The sequence below is a fragment of the Ictidomys tridecemlineatus genome, chromosome 4, assembly GCF_052094955.1.
Source record: "Ictidomys tridecemlineatus isolate mIctTri1 chromosome 4, mIctTri1.hap1, whole genome shotgun sequence".
Lineage (NCBI taxonomy): Eukaryota > Metazoa > Chordata > Mammalia > Rodentia > Sciuridae > Ictidomys > Ictidomys tridecemlineatus.
Genome location: NC_135480.1, coordinates 130,697,806 through 130,713,294, shown reverse-complemented (window position 1 = coordinate 130,713,294; position 15,489 = coordinate 130,697,806). Strand labels below are relative to the sequence as shown.

The window sequence follows — 15,489 nt, the reverse complement described above, 5'->3', positions numbered from 1 at the left end:
TTGAGATATTTAACTGAATTAAATGCAATTTTAAAAATGAACAAGTAACAAGACTCTATAAGGATGACCAGAAAAGTTGAAACTGGCAGAATTTCCACAAATAAATTTTTTTTAACAAATTAAGTTTAAAAAAAATCAGTGGATTGGCTAAACAATTGATTACACAAAGGTAAAGAGAAAAAAATATAAATTGCAAGATTTATCTGTAGAAAAATATACCAAAGCACTGAGTCAAAGAAATGAAAATATGAAAGAGAGTTTAAGACAAATGAAAGATTATATGTGAAGTCCTAATGAATTTGTAATTGAAATCTCAGAATAAGAAAATAGAGATAATTATGTATGAGGTAACATATGAAGAGTCAAGTGGCAGATTTGGATTTGTGAGATCTGAAGACAATATAAAATATTTCAGAGTATTTTATATTGTCTTCAGATATAAAATATTTCAAATTTTCCTTGAACTGATGGCTCTCATCAGTTTATAACCAATGTTCTGGTTATAGTGTCACATTACAGGTTTTTGTTGGATCATGAACCTTCACATCATAATGACAACTAAGTAGGCTTGCAGGCTATAGGGCATTTGGCTATACTGAGAAGGCTATATGGTTATTAATAATATCCTTAGAATTGCAAACTATATAAATATATCTTACTGAATCCAAATTAGGCATCAATTTACCATAAGACAGATCCCCCAAATGCCTTCAGTTTCTCCAGTGCCACCTAGCCCTAAGGAGCTGTAAAGGAAGGAAAACTGTAGTGGAGATAAACAAACATTGAAACCAGTTGTGATTAAAAGATCTTATTTTGAAAATTTACTGTATACATGAGCATTTTGGGGTCAGCTTGCAGGAATCTTGAAATCACCCATCCAACTAAAGGAAGTAAAGGACCCTAAAATTTAAGCTTCATTGGCTTCATGTAAAATCAACTGCTATGAAAAAAATTGCTAGAACTGATAAAAGTTGACTCCACAATTGAAAGAAGTGCAAAGCATAGTTAAGAGTCCCATCTGCTTTAGAGCAGTCTTGACTGATCTGTTATTCCAGACTTTTATATCATAGCTGTTCTTTGCAAGTTTTACCTAGATATTTAGGATGTAAATCAAATCAAGCATAAGTAGAAGTCATGATTTCTATAATGAAATATTTCTTCCTCTTTCAGTGCTCATTATCTCAGAAAAGGAGATAATTGTTCAACTATTTGTTCAAGCTAAAAATATTAAGATTTTTTTTTAGTCCATGCTTTCATTCATGTTTCTTATCCAATCCTTTAGTGGTACTTCCAAGCATTTCCTTGTTCCAATCCCTTTTTACACTGTCTTAGCCACCTTGTCCAAGCCTCCATGACATAATCTTTAACCTGGCCTGTTTTCCATCTTGCATCTCCATAGTCAAGTAGTCACACATTATCCAGATCAATGATCTTTTGAAAATAGAAATCAGGTTCTGTTTCTTCTATTTACAGCAAGAATAAAAGCAGAACTCCTTAGAGCAGATTTATGTAATCTGTCCCCTGCCCATCTGTCCAACCTATTCTCAAGCCTATTCGCCTTCCTTATTGTCCGGGGGACACATGGTTTTCTTGTCTTCCACAAACATACTAAAGTTATGCCCACTTCCTGTTTCTTCTTCTGGAATATTCTTCCAGGAGAACCTCTCATAGCTTACCCTTCACTTTTTTTCAGCTCAAATGTCCCATCTGCAGATAAACATCTCTGCTTTGTCTACAAAACTACCCTTTTTAAATTTTTTATTTCTTTAACCCTCTCATATCATTCCTAATTGAACTTATTACTACACAACATACTAACACATTATTATAACCATATTACATTACTACTTATTGATTATATGCCTCTATAATTAGAATGTAAATGCCATGAAGCATTTTTATCCACCATTGAATACTCAGAATCCTAGAATCTGATTGAAACAAAGGCTCAGCCACATTAGTCCATTTATTTCAGAATAACTCATTATTGCCACGATTAATAAGGCCAATTGGAGCCAGTGTATCCCAGGAGATAAGAAATTAAGCTGTGCATATTCAAGTTTTTTACTGAGTTTTTGGTCAACCCATCTTTCAACAAACTCACTGGTCATTGTGTGTGCCCATTAGAACTGATCAATTCTTGAAAGTAGGGTTTTAGTTCATGTCTTTTCTGGAACTCTTTGGTTTTATCAAAATCCCCAGTACTTATTGCTTACTCTTCTGTTCATACATAAGGATATATAATTGTACATTTTAAATCAAAGTGGTAAACTTAGGAGAAACAAGATCAGCATATATCCACATTCTTTCCTCAAAGTTAATTGCTAACATATAATTCTACATTTAGTGTATGCTTAACAGTATTCTAAGTACTTTACCATAATTAGCCACTTAATCTTCACTAGAACTCCCAAAGATCTGTTATCCTTATTTTACTTATGAGGAAATAGATAATAACTAGTAATATAATAATATATTAATATATAATAATGTAATATAATAACTAGTTAGTATTATAAATCTATATTATGACCTTGTGTCTACGAATGTTGTGACATAGGCATCTGTGGCTTATATAGGATTCAGGACATACATATGATACAGGACAACCATTGAGCCAACTTACCTAACAAGTAAATGTTTACATTACAAGTACTGTATGCCTTGGGATCTGTCTCAGCTGTTCTCTCCTTGAGACTCTTCCGTCTATTCTCCTCTTGTTCCATCACTCTTTGTAGAATTCCCAAGACCTTGTCTCTCCATAATGAATCCGTCTTCCTCAGTTAAATCTTTTTCTACTTTTCTCTGAGGAATTGTGCCTAATCCTTTTTATCTCTTTAGCTAGAGCATCAACTAGACCCTCTTCTGTACAATCTCTGCATTGTTCTCAGACCCTCCTTGGAGAGAGCCTTTACCACTTTGAAGTAATGTGATATTGGGCAACTTGCTTAACTTCTCAGAGATGTTTCTTCAATTATGAGAGAAATGGAGAATGGCTTAGATAAACCTGTAAAACACAGGTTTTTTTGACAATATATAAAAATTATAGAAAATTTGCAAGAATAATGCAAAGAAGTCTCAGATACTGGTTTATCCCTCACCTTATATTTTTACATGTTTTTATTTTACATTTGCTCTTTGCTTCTTTCTGTCCTCCCCACTTTGCTCTGTTCCCTTCTTCTTTTATTCTTGTCTAACTCATTTATCTATAATTTTAAAATGAACCCTTTAAGTTGCTTTTTACTCTTAATAATTTCATTGTGCATTTCCTTTTAAATGAGGAATTCTTTCACCTACTACAGCAGAATTACATAAACAAGAAAAATAACACAGATACAAAACAAATATATATTTTATAGTCACTTTAACAGCTTTATTTTAGATGAAATAATTGAAAGTAGGTTGTGCTTTATATTTTACTTCCAACAAGTATAGATTTTAATTTTTCTAGCACTCAACAATAACTTGGTATTAATTCTGTTTAATGTGAATTTGTTTTCATAATGAAACTCTCTAAATTCATTCAGGTTGTTGGTTGCAAACCACCCAAACTATCTTTGGGATATTTTAAATTAAAAGCTTGAAATTTTAAATTGTGGTATAAAGGTGTATTAAGAATTGTAATAAGAGAGCTCATGTATAATGGCATAATTTGCCATGAACATACTTTATATACATAGTTATGAGAAATTATGCTATGAATGGATAATTATGAATGTAATGCATTCCACTATTGTCATGTATGAAATAAATAAATAAATAAATAAATAAATAAATAAAAGAACCTCAACAAAAAAAAAAAAAGAAAAAGAAAAAGAAATTTTAAGGGAGATATAAGATATATACTAGAAACACAGATTTAGTCAAAAGCCAGGGAACCATATTTTTAAAGTACTAAGGAAACAAGGAGGGTTACCCAACCAGAACAAAAGATAAGTTCATATTCCTTGTGCCTTTAGTGAGATGCTGTCATTGGCACTGCTGTTTTCATTGATGCTGTCACTACCACCATCATCAGCACTACTGATGCTCCAGTGATCTGACCACCTACTCTTTTGTCCTTGCATCACACCCAAGGTTCTAGATCTGATTGTACATGTTTGGGTCAATGTTCATCCTCTAGCTATAACTTTCATGAGAAAGGGGCCATCATGGAAGTTTTGTCTGGTAATACCTCGCCTCCAGACCATATATAAAGTGGTATAGGGTCAACTTCTTAAAAGGTAATTAGGATGTTTCCTGGGAGGGAGAAGTTGAGGAATGGTGTATTGCATATTCATTAATAAGAAAAACATAAGCCTTTATTAAATATTTAGATATTTCCTTCCAGACTTACGAAAGATTAACAGCAAAATCCAGCTATTATGACTACTAAAGTCAACTCCCAAATCATAAATTAAAATGCTCATGGAAATGAAATGTTTACTTCAAAAGAAGGGCTAATCTGCTTAAAAAGGGAGTTTACTTAAGAAAAGAGGTTTACTATCCCAAAAAGCTGTAATACATGTGGGCAACACTGCCTCCCCCACATCTTTCCTACTACCAGGTAAAATACTCCTACATAGGATTTATTACAATTAAATTTAAATGTAAAAATGAAACATGTGACCCAGTCTGCAATGATGTTCATTAGTTGTACGTAATGTTTTAGAAGAGTAATATCTGGAATATTAAATAAATAAATTGAAAAGATATCACAAAGCTATGCATTCTAAAGAACCTGACCAACCTCCTGTGACCCCTTGAACCAAAAGACCACATATAAAAAAATTAATGGGACTAAAAAAAGAATTTGACAAAGAAATTGAAAAAGAAAGGAAATTACTACATGTAGCCACAACTGGGGACAGATCGTATCACAGGATTATTAGAATTTGGAGGAAAACATTATTATTTTTTAAATTGAATTGGATTATTTATTACAGTTCTAAAAAGTATTGAACATGAGGAAGATTCCTAGCAAATATTAGATTATACCAAGAAATAATGTATATGAGAGGAGCGTCTCAGAGATAAATCTCTATATAAACATTACAAATATTAAATTTTTCTTCTTGTAGCACCAATCTGATAAGAATTGCCCTTATATTTTATAAATAGCAAGTACTATAATTCTGCTTTCTTACCTTTGCAGATAGAAATTGTAATGTTTTTTAGAGATGACAGCCATGGCAGCATTTTATGTGCCTGGTCCAGTTGGTGATCACTGTAAGGGAAGAACAGGAGAACTCTGAGGGGAATGTGAATTTGTACTCCATTGCCGGGTTTCACTCATTAACTCTTTCCATACCAGCTTCTACCTTTCAAATTTATATTCAGCCAAAATTTTATCTTCTCTAGGAAGCACCCTTGAATACCGTAAATGGAAATTTTTAATGTACATCCTAGAGTCCCCTTATACTTTTTTTATATAACAGTGTCATGGTGGTTCTATTTTGTTTTGTAGGATAGAGTATGATGGGTATGATCCTTTCCAATGGATTGTATGTGTGTGTGTGCACATATATCCATAGATATTATATATATTATATAATATATAATATTTGCCTTCTAATATACATGTATGAATGTAAATAATGTTTTGCTTTCATAACAAAGAAATGTGTTTTTATATTCATTTATATATATGGATAGATACCTATTTATTTCTTATAACATTGTAGAATGCCATGGACAGAGAAAAGGGTTGATAATCGTTATTTAGAAGAATTACTGAATAAATGGCTTACTGGACAATTCCAGTAATTCTAGTAACTGGAAAACTTCACAGGGCAGACTTATAGGAATATAAGTCTGGAATTATCTTCATCTGGAATTTTTTTTTCAGTACTAGAGATTGCACCCAGGGTGCTCTGCCTCTGAGTCACATCCTTGACCCTTTTAACTTTTTTATTTTTAGATGGGATCTCACTAAATTGCTAAGGCTGGACTCAAACTTGTCATTCTCCTGCCTCAGCCTCTGGAGTTTCTGAGATTACAGCTGTGCCCTATTGCACCTACCTAGTTCTTTACATTATAATAGAAATATGTGTATTTTCCCTACTTGCCCCTCCCACCATTGGAAAATTCCAAATTGCCTCACAGGTTGTGGTAACTATAAAATCTTAGACTAAGTCACTCATATTTTAACCTATACTATGATCCACAAGGATCCAGAGGCGTAACGGATTTTCTTCCTGCCATTCCTTGAATATTAGTTATATAAACTGCATCCCCCACTGCTTGTGTATTGAGTATGTGAAAAATATAGTCTAATATTAAACCTTGGGTATGGTTTTACAGCACTGTGCAGAAACAAGTTCAGTTTCTTGAGAGCACCAGACTATGAGAAAGGAGAGACTTTAGTATTAGAGAGTCTTGTAAAATGAGAGGTCTTCTAAATGAGAAATAGGACAAGTTTAATAAAACGAAACTTCAATGAATGAACATATATATCTGTATAGAAAATCCAGGTGGTCACCAAACCTTTTTTCTTGGGCTTCAGTTTGTGTGCCCTCAAAAAAATGTATAGGCTTTTATAACACTCAAAACAAATAAAATCCCTTGTTATCACAGTTGTACTTAGAATTCATGGCAAACACGGATGCAATGAGTATAATCTATTTGCTAACAAGCACAGCTAGTATTGCCCAATTAAGTAAAAACTGGGAGAGAAAGTCATTTTCCTCTTTAATGCTGTTAGATGTTTTTATAAGTGTGAATAATTGGGAAATTTTAACACTGAACGTATCCTCTGAATTTTTGGTAGTAATTATGGTGGAGGGTCTGACCTTTTCAACATTCCTATGTGCTCTGCCTTGAGTCCCTTGAAGGTTAATGCTGTACATCACTGGGCTCATAAAGCATTGCTGAAAGATAGAGGGCAGAATTTGTGCATAATTATTTCTCATTCTTATTGGTTTAAAGGCCCTGAATGAGGTTTTCTTCTGATGCTGGTCTCAACTGATTATATCTACTGGCAGGAGAAAAAAAAAATTGTATGTGAGTTTCCAGAGATAGATCCCAGAAAAACTGAGCACAGCTTCTAGTTTGGATCAAACCTTTTCCTCCTTTCAGTATGCTTACTGAGGTATTGGGAACCAAGTCTAGGAGCCACCATTTCAACACTGTATTCCTGCTTCCCACCCAATGGGCATATGAGAAACACCTGGTAGTTTGGAAACATTTGGAGAAAATTTCTGTGTCTAGGGGAGCTGTCCTATCCCACTCCAATATTAAAGCAAGTCTAAATTTTCATTTCATGTTTGTAACTTTAATAGTTCTTAAATCCAAAGCTGGAAATACTCCTAGGATGTGGACAGAGCACAAAGCTGGACATGTGCATCTAATTAAGCTAAACTCTGCTCATAATTTATGTCTGGACTTTTTTTTAATTTTAGAATGAGTTTAGGGGGTAAGTTTGATACATTTTGAATCCTCACTAAAGCAAATCTTGTATCAGATATTTAGGAACAATTAGTCTTGTGTCATTTTACACAAAAAAAATTGTAGAAAAACAATATTTATGAGAGGGGTATGGAAAAAATTGAGTTGTACATTTTCTTTTTTTATTAAAGTTTTAAATAGCATGAATAGGTTTTATTATAAGGAAAACTAAAGGATAGATTTATTTTTTATTAATTTAACTTATTGAATGGAAGGTACAAATTCAAAGAGGTATTTCACTTTAATTTTGTGCTCAGTCTTATAGTTTGTCAAAGAGTCAATTCACTTTATAAATCATGGAGGAACACTACTTAAATAAGTCCATGCTCACCTAACAGTAAAAGTTTTTGAGTTTCACCTGTAAGTAGTTTCTTCCTTGTGGTTATATTGTATTCAGATGGGAAGGTGCCTTGTCTAAATGCAATAAGGATTTTATTTCTCTTTTAATGTGCCTTGCAAGATAAAGTGCTTCAACAACCAAATATGTGCCCACTGAAATGCTTTGAGGTTTGTTCTTTATACACTGTACAGAATTATGGAGAAAGAAGTCTCTCTTGACTCAAACTGGTACAGCCAATATTTTAATTCAAATAAGAGCATTCATCTGGGAAGCTGGCAAATCTGAACTACAGCTCTCACCCCAAACTTGTTTTCTTTCTTTCTCTGGACTGACTACAAATTAACAAATAACTGGCAGCCACTTAAAACTTGATACCTTTTAACCCAAGGCAGTGTGTGACCCTCTTTTGACTCTATATCAGAAGTAGAGGGAGTGTTTATTTCTTAAAGAAAACAGAGGGGATTTGAGAGACTTTATGTCTTTGACACTGAGATCCTTAAATATCTAAAGTTGTCATGACATCTCAAATTGCCTTCACATAACAGCAGGTTTATTATAACAAGTGTTTAATTATAAATAACAATAAAAATGACCAAACAACCATTATAGTGTTTTGCATTTTATAATGCTTAGGAAAAAGAAAACATAAAAATAACTCTGCTGAAAACATGAGGGATCTATATCAGAAAGAAGAAATTGCAGAACTTGAAACATATGGGCTTGTTAAGTCCTTCTCCTTAACTCACTCATCACTCAAGAAGCAGCCTGAATTGCAATCTAAAATTGACCATTTCAGGAAAAGCAAACCTCAACCTTCTCCAGAGGGTCCAATATGGGTTGTGGTCATTATTTTTTACTACCAGTAATTTTAAATCTTCTTGGAAACATTACCTTTCTAATTTACTGTAAATTTTGATGGTTATGTGAAACCACACTTGAGATGTTGGTAAACAAGATGTGCAGAGTATGGATCAGGAGGAAAATAAGCACTAAATAAAACAACAAAAACCAACCTAGCATGAACTTGGAAGTTATCTAGCTTTAAGATGCTTCATAAATTTCAATTCAGCAGAAAATCCACCCAGTTTCTTTCTTTTCTTTCTTTTTGCATGTTTACCTGTGGACCTATAGCAAGCTATAATATGACTTAATGCCACTGGGAAGTTGTAAGCAGTGACACTTCAGGAGAAAATAGAATCTCCTCATGTTCATCTTCAAAAATGCAGTGGCCCAAGGAAGCCATTCAGAGAAACAAAGTAAGCAAAGTGGTAGCATTTGTCAAAGTATTTTCTTCTCAAATAATATCTGTCTCACAAGCTCCCCTAAGAAGATGAACTGCTACTGAACATCTATAGTTGTTCTGAGTTTATAATGAAAATAATACTCTGTAATAGGTGAGTTCTTACTAGCAAAAACAAACTAATTCTTATCACTTCTACTATAAAGGAATAGTTGAGTTTCCCTGTTATTGGTTTTATAAAGAAAGTTAAAGAGGGGTCAACATTTCACAAGGTATTTATTAATTCAGTAAACTTGGAAAATATGCAAATTTTATTAGACAGCAGGGCCGCTATTAACATTAACATAGATTTTCCCCCATATAGAAGAAAAAAAATATTCTATCACAATTGAAAGTTTAAAAAAATAAATAAAGACTTAGATTCTTCTTGACTTTAACAAGGGAAGTTTAATAAAATCCAATTTCATTACAAAGTTATATAGTCAACTAGTTATAGAGACTGCCAATTAAAGGTAGTGGGTTTATTTGTACTTCTTACTAATTCTCTAATAAAAGATCAATAATATTTTAAAACAGAAACCTACAGAGTCAAAGCAATAAAATAGCAACAAAATTTTAACTAGTAAATGTGGATAGATAAAGTGTTCCAATATAGCAAACATGGAAAATGAAATCTTAAACTGTCAATAGAGATAGGGGGAAAAATCTGATTTACTCCAAAGAATTTCTAACATTCTCAGGCAATGGTGATGCCAGGTAACTGAATGTGGGAGGTGAAGGTAGAATTTTTAAAACAAGAGGATCATTTGGAAAAATATCTAGGATACAGCAGTTTCTTCTTCCACATGAGCTGTGGTCTAGAAATTTGTTCTCTGTAGAAGAGGTTCTCTGGGCTAGAAAACAGCAGGCAACATCAGGGGTAGGGTTTCATACTAAACCGGAGGATAAAGTAAGTGTTACTGGACTTGGAATTTATTAATTTATTTGTATAGTAGCACTTTATTTTTCCTTACTACATGAAATGTTGCTGGGGCCTAATGTTCTCACATAACAGTACAAAACCAAAAATTGGTTGTCATTTCTGAAATAATTGAGTACAAAAATACCTTACATAATGAATATATTTACAGGTATAAATAGAAACCATTTTCAACTCAAGACAAGTATTAACCAATGGTAGGCAGGAGGGAAAATATCACTAAGAATGGCAAGAAGTGACAACTAGTTCAGGAACTCTTGCCAGTCAGAGCAATCCTGGAATACTGTCAGCCAACACAGGAATACCTACACAGATCACTGCTGTGGTCTCAGATTTTCCAAGCTATGAATTCTCTCTTGTAAGCATGCTCTCACTTTAGGTTCTAGGTGATTGAGCCACATGGACTAAGGACTTAAATAAAAACTATGCACAAGGCATTAAACATACACCAGTGGTACAGTTAACTTGAACCCAAAGTCAAAATCAGCAACAAGTTCTATGATCCAGTACTGGCAGCAGATAAAGGTTCAAGGACAAATCTCTTTTCAAAGGCTTATGCCAGTTTCATGAGGCTAGCATGAGGAATATACACTTGGCAGGGCAAATTTATACTTGTAGAATCAGCTCATGCAGCAGGTGCCTGGCACCTGATTGATTTACCTAGAAGTATTTGTGTTAGACGATAGAGGGTCCCAACTAGTTGTACTCCTGCTTTCTGATCCACATCAGCTGTAAGGTAGACAGTGAGGCCAGGATGGAGCCGCCAATCCACACAGACTATTTTTGCTCAGAGGGAAATGATAATCTTAATCTTCATGGTGCTGGGCACCAGGGCTGTGATCTCCTGCATCCTGTCAGCTACACCTGGGTCACACACGAACTCCTGCTTAGCAATGGTGGTGAAGCTACAGCTGTGCTGTGTCAGATATTCATGAGGTAATCTGTCAGGTCCCAGACAGCCAGGTTTAGACATAGGATGGTGTGGTGGAGGGCATAGCCCTCATAGATGGGCACTGTTTGGGTGACCCCATCACCAGAGTTCATGACAATACTAGTGTTATGCTCAGAGGCATACAGTATGGCCTGGATGGGCACATACATAGCCAAGGTATTCAAGGTCTCAAACGTGATCTGAGTAATCTTCTCTCTGGTGACCTTGGGCTCAAGGGAGCCCTGGTCAGCAGCACCAAGGTGCTCCTCAAGGGCCACATGCAGTTTGTTGTAGAAAGTGAGGTGCCAGATCTTCTCCAAGTCGGTCCAGTTGGTGATGATGCCGTGCTCCATGGGGGTACTTCAGGATCAGAATGCTATGCTTGCTCTGGGCCTCATTGCCCATGTAGGAGTCCTTTTAGGCCATGCCTACCATCATGCCCTGGAGGCAAGGGCTCTGGGCAATGAAGACAGACACAGCCTGGGGTTCGTGGCACCTGTTCGTTGCCAGCAAAGCCAGCTTTGCACATGCTAGAGCCATTGTCAATTGCAAGCGTGGTGATCTCTTCTTCAGTTGCTATTGGCAGAGTGGCAGGAAGACATGGAGCACCAGCCAGTGGCCAGCGAGTGATGTGATGTGGCCTTGGAATTTTTCCTAAAAAGACTTAATATAGCTCCATATAGTAAAACCAATAGCCAACAAGCCTAGACTATGAAAATGAATACAGAACTTCCAATCAGCTTTTTTAAAAAATTGGTTCTTCTTTAGTTATACATGGCAGTAGAAACCATTTTGACATAATTATACAAGCATATAATATATCTTACTTGAGTTCAGACCCCAGTAGCTCCAATCAGCTGCTTGGTGCCCTAATCATTAATTGGAGCAGACTATAAGGAATCACCAAGCATTTGGGGGAAATATCTGATATAAATGGCAACTGAAACAATGCAGAGGAAACAAAATATACAGTCATCATTGTTTTTATTTTCCACATTTGAGAAAAATATGCAATACTTGTCTCTCTATGCCTGAATTATTTTACTTAGCATGATGACCTCCAGTTTCATCCATTTTCTACAAATGAGAGGATTTCATTGTCACTTATGCCTAAATGAACTCTATTGTGTACATTTTTCTTTATCTATTCATCTGTTGACAGGAACTTGGCTAAGTTTTATATATTCTCTGCTGTGAATAGTTCCACAATAAACATAGTTGTGCAGGTGTCTCTGATTCATTTTTAAGTTAATTTTTGTACAGAGTAAGAGATAGGAGTCTAGTTTCAGTCTTCTATGTGTAAATATCCAATCTTCTTTGCATTTGTTGAAGTGGCTGTTCTTTCTTTGATATATGTTTTTCACATTTTTGTCAAGAATCAGTTTCCTGAAGATATATGGATTTATTCCTGTGTCCTCTATTCTAGTCTACTGGTCTCCAGGTATATTTTTATGCCACAGCTATTCTGTGTCTGTCACTATGGTTTGGTTTTGTAGTATGTTTTAAAATCAGGAATTTTAATGCTTTCATCATTGTTCCTCCCTCACTCCTCAGGATTGTTTGGTTAGTTGAGATCTTTTTTGATTTTATATGAGTTTTAGGATTCTTTTATAGTTCTGTAAAGAATGTCATTGGTATTTTGTGAGGATTGCATTGACTCTAAAAGTCACTTTTTTGTATTATGGACATTTTAACAATATTGAATCTTCCAATCCATGAACATGGGATATCTTCCCATCTTCTTGTTTCTTCTTCAAATTTTTTTCCATATTTTGTAATTTTCATTGTAGAATTCTTTCACATACTTGGTTTTATCTCCAGGTTTCTTCTCCTAATTTCTTCCACAGCCATTTCATTATTGGTGTATAAAAAAATTTATGTATGTAGACTTTGTATACTGCTACTTTACAGTTTTGTCCATTCTAAAAATCTTTTGGTGGAATCTTTGGAGTTTTCTATATACAAAATCATATCATGGTGAATAATCTTTGTAGTTCTATTGGATTTGGTTTGCTAGTATTTTCTTGAGAAATGCAAGGATGAGAGGAGGTTGATCAATAAGTACTAAGTTATAGAGAGGATCAAGAAGTTCTTGTGTGTGATTGAGTGCCAGAGTGACTATAGACAAAAAAAAATAAACTGCATATTTTTAAAAGCTAGAAGAAAGTATTTTAATGTTTTCATGATAAGGTAATGATAAACATTATATGATATGTGTGTGATTGAAACATCACAATACCCCATAAATATGCACAATTATTTTTCTGTATCAATTAAAAATATATTTATTTAAAAAAAGAAATCAGAAATTCTCTAAAACCAAATATATATGAATCAATATTAAAAATTCTTAAAGTAGAAATAAAAACCTCAAATAATTATCTAGAAAGACCAAATAAAAAATCTAGAAAACAGGAGAAAGTTAAAAACTAAGAAATAGAGAAAGTTAGAGGTTAGTTTTTTAAGTTTTGGTATTTAAATAACAGGGATTCCAAAAGAAATCATAGAAACAATAAAGTATAGAAATTATTATTTTAAATTGATTTTATTTTTTAAATACATGACAGTGGAATGCATTACAATTCTTATTACACATATAGAGCACAATTTTCATATCTCTGTTTGTCTATAAAGTTTGTTCACACCAATTCATGTCTTCATACATGTACTTTAGATAATGATATCCATCACATTCCACCTTCATTGCTAAACTCTTGCCCCCTTCCTTCCCCTCCCACCCCTTTGCCCTATCTAGAGTTTATCTATTCCTTCCATGCTCCCCATCCCTACCCCACTATGAGTCAAACTCCTTATATCAGAGAATAATGACATAGATCAAATACCTCAGGAGTTAGAAAATATTGAGAATTTTTTTCAGCTGGAGAAGAGTTTGGATGTAAAGTAGTAATGTGTTTAGAAATCTAAGTAAATAAAAATTTAAAAAGGATTATTAGCTTCAGAGAAAATAAGCCAAAAAAAGGAAAAAATATGTGAAAAAATATAAAACTAATTATAGTACATATTCAATTCTGCTTAATATTTATATAGTCATAATAATATACACTCCAGATACTGATGGAAAATATGACATTACTCTATTGAGATGAAGGGGGTGAAGATTTGGACACATTTGTAAAGTTTGTGAGAGAAAATTAAGTGACCTTAAAAGTAGGTAATCAGTAAATAAAGCCTAACAGAAAAATCTGGAGAGGTATGATAAGTTAATTATTAAAGATTAAAGATTTAAAGATACAAGTACAAAAGAATAAGCCAAAAGACTTAAAGGATTTCTATAGAGTGGGAATTTAAGGGAAAGGTATTGACTGGAGGGCTTCTTGTTTTTCCTAACATGGAACTAGCTACTTGCCTTTAACCTACATATGTGTAAAACTTAAAAGCATTCATTAAAAGAAAAACAATTTTGCTGAGGCCAAATTCAAGGTAAAGACTGTTTTAAAACTTTAGACCTGTTTGTATTGGCAGGAAATATTGGTTTTGATTTATACAATGACATATTCAGAATTAAATTATATATCACAATGATTTAAATAATAAATTTTAAATCACTTCTAATGTTACTTGATTAATAATAAGGTTATCCCCCTTTATAAGGGAAATATTTTGTATTAATTATAACTAAAAGTGATAATAGATAGTCATGCATTTATATTTTTTATTATTAATACCTAGCAATAATATCATTATTATATAAAAATGACATAAGTTATCACTCAGCACAGGACCAAAATTATAACCATTGTTTACACTTTAGATATAAGCATAATTGGATGGATTGTATCATTGCAGATATAGAGTCCATAATTTGGATTTTTTTTTGCAAAGGAGACCTACACATATTTTGAATAAACATGAGTGTCTGTGAAACAAATTACAATTTTTCAGATCTATGATAAAGCTTTAATAAAGCATTGTTATTTAATATTCATACAAATTTGAGGTAATATAATTTTCATTCCTGTAAATGAGAAAATAAAGCACAAGGTAGCCCAAGACATCAAATTTAATCTTCTAATTTGTGGATACTGCAAGATACACCCTTTCTTCCGGGATGGAAAATGCATGATATTGCAAGGTCAAGTTTGCTCCTTCCTACCTTCTTCTTCTTGATCTTTAAGTGTCAGTGACCGTGACATTTAATATTGTTTTGAACACTCTCCCTACAGGTAAATGTTCACAATCTTGCCTATTGAAATAAAATCTTTCACTAAAGTAATATAATCTTTCTGTAATACAATCTAATTCATTTACCTAGAGCAACATGGAGATTTGGTAGATACTCACCAAAAGATCTTAACAAGATGACAATGATCCATAAAGTTTATATAAAAGAGGTGATACTAAGGATTGAATCTAGGGCCTCACACATGCTAGGCAAATGCTCTCCACTGAACTATATTCCCAACTCTGAAATAGAAATTATTGAAACAAAGTGGGCCATTAGGGATTCAAAGAATGAAAGCAAAGAAGAGGATGGATGTTTTTCAGCTGAGGATAGAATAAATTACTCTCTGTGGGGAATGACATCACTCAGATAAGATTACCCAAATGATTAA

At 33.6% G+C, this 15,489-nt stretch overlaps 1 long non-coding RNA gene and 1 pseudogene across 1 annotated transcript in view; one reads left to right on the top strand and one right to left on the bottom strand.

Moving 5' to 3' along the window:
• Window positions 1-15,489, top strand: part of LOC144376874 (uncharacterized) — a 256,260-nt gene that overhangs the window by 105,448 nt on the left and 135,323 nt on the right. The window lies entirely within an intron of this gene.
• LOC101975349 (actin, cytoplasmic 2-like) lies at window positions 10,660-12,766 on the bottom strand (annotated as a pseudogene).